Here is a 4,923-nt window from a genome sequence, read left to right on the forward strand (position 1 = left end):
CCGTTGCCGGACACGGAAAAAAGACAAAAAGACAAAAAAAAAAAAAATAGAATAAAAAAATAAAAAAGAGGTTTGGCTCTGTACTGGCCAGCAACCCACCCAAGAAAGGTTTGGATTAGATGTCCTCTACAGTCTCTTCAATTGTCAGAGTGAATGAGTGAGTGCGGGGGCGGGGGGGGAGACATTGAGCATGTGTGCATGCGTGTGTGTTTTAGGGGGCAACAGACTCATTTTTGTTTCTGCAAAACCAAAACCCATTTGTTGTAGACAGAAAGAAGTCAGGAGCTGTTGTAAACATAGAGACCTTATTTTTAAACATGCTATCCACCACTCTCCTCCCCAGAATCATGTCTGATGATCCTATTTAAAGCTGCAATCTGTACCATCCAGTTCTTGGTGGTCCTCATCCCACTTATTGTGATCTTCCTTTCCTTTTATCCATTGCACGTATTGTAACATACTATATAATTTATTAATTATGTTTATTTTTATCGTCTGCCACTCCCAATTACACTGGAAACTCATGAAAAACAGGAATCTTTATCTGTTTAGTATCTTGATGTATTCCCTAAATGCCTAGACACATAACTACCAATCAATAAATATTATTTGCTGACTAAAATAGTTGAATAAATTATAAATATATAGTTAACAGACCCTAATTCTTTCTCTCCATTTCCCTATGGGAAGCAATCATAGTATACACATGGTAGGTAGGAGAGAAAGAAGACGGGTTTCTGATGGTTCTTTGATCTGCTGATCAAGTAACAATACCCCTAAACTTCTCTTCTCCCCTTCCTCCATTTATTTCTGGAAAAATCTCCTCTCCCAAAAGCACAAAATCAGTCATACAAAGATTGAGAAATTAGGAGGAAAACCATTTTAAGGGAAACGGGAAATACCTGGCACAGAGGTGGACAGAAATCTCCAAACTCTAAGATCCAGAGACAGCACAGAGTATAGTTTGGTTTCTACAACCATAAATGAACAAATGGACAGAAGGAGAGGAAAGAAAATTTAACAAAAACATTTTCACAATTACAAAGCACAATTATTTGTAATATTAATGACCTAAAATGATTTTGCCTTTTCCCTCTATCATCACCTTTATTTTCAAATGTTCGTTTCTAAAATCTATGGTATACTAAATTTTATGGAGCCAAGTATATGTTGTAGTAGTCTCTTTCAGTGGCTTGTCTCTCTGAAAGTTAAAAGTGAAACGCATGACTCTGGATTATTGTAACAATAAGAGAGATTCTGGAATGCTATAAGCATACCACTCTCTCTGTAAACAGAGTGAAATCAGTCTGAGCAAAGTTCACAAAGACAGAGAAACCAACTAACCAAACAAAGAAAGCCATCTGGAAAATGCCAGTGATCAACCAACTTCTTGGTCTAGCTCCAACAGGAGGAAGGAAGAGGATCTTGATCACAACAACAGAGAAAAAGATTGCTTGGATTGGTCTGACTGGAAACTACCAAGGGAGTGATACATTCCTACATATAAGACACAGGAAATGGGAGGAAAACCACTGGAAACTAATGGTAGAAAAGACTAAACTTAAGCCCGTGCAGATCAGCAGCCAGATATTCCAAAAACCCAGCCCACAGAAATATCTACTGCAAGGACCAGGCCATCAGGAGTGCTGATGAATATTGGAAAGTCCCCGAAAATCAGCTTTCTTTAAAGATAAAAACATCAGAAGCAAAAAACACCACAATGAAACAAAACCAGCAATAGTTTGGACAGGATTTAAAAAAAAAAAAAAGTCAAGCCCAAAGAAGCTTTTTTTTTGCATGAATCGCACAGGTTCAATTCTCAATCCTCAACATTTAAATTGGGCTATAGAAACAGAGCCAAAAAAATTTTTTTAAGACAATATAAGAAGAAAACACAATTTAATGCAATTTATTAACTCCAAAGGTGAACCAAATTAAAATGTACAAGATATTTCCAATTGGAAACAAACACAAGTTGCTGAGATAACTATCAATCTCAGGAGCACATGTTCATATACTAAGATAATTCATCCAGGCTGTGCAGGAGAAGAGGATGGCAGGATGGGGAGAGGAACGGGTAGGGAAATGGAGGGCTGATCAAGAGCTCAGCCTACCTCCTGCTGAGGAATTATCCTCAGGTTTTCTGGAGGAGTCTGATAATCTGACACACAAACCAGCAAGGCCCTCTGCATCTCAACACTGTGTCCCCCAGGTCACACTCCCCTGGCCCTAAGTCCAGAGGTATGCAAGTAAAAGAGCAATATAAGGGTGACATGCATTTTCACCATGGTAGACATCAACACGAACCTCACCTTGTCACTGTCATCATGACAAATGTGGTCGTGATGGATGGACTGGCACTGAAAAGAAGCACCAACACTACCTACAAGAAAAAGGGAGGAAAAGTTAAGATGCAATAATTCCTTACATTTAAACTGCTTTATCAATTAGTGCTCTTACATCCATTATCCCATCTAATCCTCAACAATATTCCTAAGTAGGCACAATAGGGATTATTGCTCAGGCATTTTAACAGAGGAAAACAAAACAGAGAGACTGACTCACACAAAGTAGCAGGTCTTAAACTAGAACCCCATTATTCAAACTCCTAATTCACCACTTTCTACCATACTGAGTGGTCTGCTTTCAAAGCAAAGCCACCTAAATAAACATACAGCTTTCAATAAGGCAAACTCTGCTATTTATGAAGAAAAAAATTATATTCCTTTTTAGACTATACACACTTTGAGAAAAAAATTGACCCTAAAAGTTCTCAGCATATGAAAATCACAATCCAATATACAATCATGTAAGATTTTAAACGTTTTTATTACTTTAAATGTACATGTTTTTAATACACCCAACCAATTGTTAATTTGAAGAACTATCTCCTAATAATAACTGCTAAGCACTATGATAACAGTGACATTTCTAACCAATAGGAAAACTTTTTTTTTTTCTGCCAAGAACCAGAATTTTATTTCTGGAAAACTGTAAGAGATGGTTTATTGCCTGAGAGGGTTAGACTGAATAATTTTTTAAAAATACATTTTATTGTGTATATTTGAGGTTTACAACATGATGTTACAGGGACACATATAGATATAGTGAAATAGTTACTATAATGAAGTAGATAAACATATCATCTTACCACTACTTTTTTTGTGACTAGTAGTGAAAATCTAGTTATTTAACAACTTGATTTTTTATAGTTTTTTTTCCATCTACATGTATCCTTAAGCATGTTTTTGTTTTTAACTTACAAAAGTTTTCATAAGTTAAAACTTTCGAATATAATCTTTTATTTTTTAAATTTTTAATTGACACCTAACAATTGTAAGGAAAACAAACTATTATTCAATAAATAATTGGAACAACTGATGACCCATATAAAAAAAGTTTTGATTCCTATCTTACACCATACACAAGATGATGGCTCAAAGATCTATGTGACATAAAAAATGAAATCAGTTTTAGAAGAAAATGTAGGACATTTTTTTATAATCTTAGAGTAAGAAAAACGTTCTGAAAGAAGATATTAAACATGAAGGCATAAGTGAAAATTCAGCACCCATGACTGTGGACCAAAGGTTAACAAAACCCCTTCTTTCTTATGTGTAAGACTTTAACTTTTGGTTAACCCCTCTTAACGTGATTAAAAGAGCATGCCGACTATGTTACATGGCAACAATGCTTATGAAAGAAATTACCCATTTGGTAAATTTTATCTGGATGGGAAGCATAATAAATACCAAGTAGGAAGCCCTATTTCTGAGATTCCCTGAGTGTGGTGGCATTTAATGTGGCATGTAATTAGGCATGTCCCTTGCAGAGGATCCTGGAAAGTATGCTTATGGAATTCTTGCAAGAGATAATCTTCTGTAGGAATTAGGCAGCTCTGCGATCACCCAATGTGGATGTCATCTCTTTGTATCTGAGCTGCCCACTTCAGAAAGTATGAACCACTATGCAGACTGCTGCAAGGACTCTCACTGTCATATCGACAAGTTGTGGTTTCTGTCTTCTATCCCTCTGAATAAAATGGTGCCAAGTGAGACCTATGGTGGTTTTGCCAATCTGAATGGGTGAATGTTTAGTTGAACCTAAGAAGACATCCACTCCCACCCCTGTGGGTGTTACACTTGACAGATACCATATTTTGTAAAAACTATGATGCCATCAATTCAGATGCACAGTTATTTCATATGCCATTGAGAAAGAATGCTGCCAACTAAACTTTGACACAGTGCTTTCTTAATGCTAAAAATCATTATTTTACATCTATTGAAATAGCTCTTTTAGATTTGTTTAAGGTAGATTTAAGGTTTAGATTTAAGGCATCCGTAAGAATAAAAGAAGAGGAAATCGATATCATTTCTACAAATTCAAAATGACCAAAAAAAGGGAGAGAATTAGAATTAGTATAGTAGAGAAACTGAAAAAATTATCGGAAAAAAAAAAAACTTATGAAGGATAAAAAACACCTTATTAGATAGACTTACCACTTAATTTCTTCAATGTACAGATTCAATAATCCCTGTGACAGTGACAATTCCTAATCTACCCAGTATAAATTATTGTCTCCCAACTCATTTTATATGGCATTGATCATAAAATATGAAAAAGACAGCATTAAGAAAACAAATAATCTTACTCATAAACACAGGAATAAAAATACTAAATAGCAGTATACGTACACAGTGAATATAGCATAGTGAAGCATGTATAATATAGTGTGTCACCATAATATACTCATGTTTATTTAACTAAAGAAAGCAAAACTGATCCAATGAAAGAAAAATTATAAATATCAAGTTATTAGGGCAAAAAACGATTTGTAAAAGTTTGATCACATCAAAAGATGCTAAAAAAAAAAAAAAGCATATGATAATATTATCTACCCCCCCCCCCCCCCCCCCACAA

At 35.2% G+C, this 4,923-nt stretch overlaps 1 protein-coding gene across 1 annotated transcript in view; it reads right to left on the minus strand.

The window, feature by feature from the left end:
- RNF38 (ring finger protein 38) overlaps nt 1-4,923 on the minus strand; it is a 147,515-nt gene that overhangs the window by 77,161 nt on the left and 65,431 nt on the right. Inside the window, exon 2 of the mRNA XM_008578098.1 lies at nt 2,313-2,383. The gene's annotated coding sequence lies outside the window, so the exon portion shown is untranslated. The remainder of the gene's footprint in view (nt 1-2,312; nt 2,384-4,923) is intronic.

This window comes from Galeopterus variegatus, unplaced genomic scaffold (assembly GCF_000696425.1).
Source record: "Galeopterus variegatus unplaced genomic scaffold, G_variegatus-3.0.2 Scaffold1628, whole genome shotgun sequence".
Classification (NCBI taxonomy): domain Eukaryota; kingdom Metazoa; phylum Chordata; class Mammalia; order Dermoptera; family Cynocephalidae; genus Galeopterus; species Galeopterus variegatus.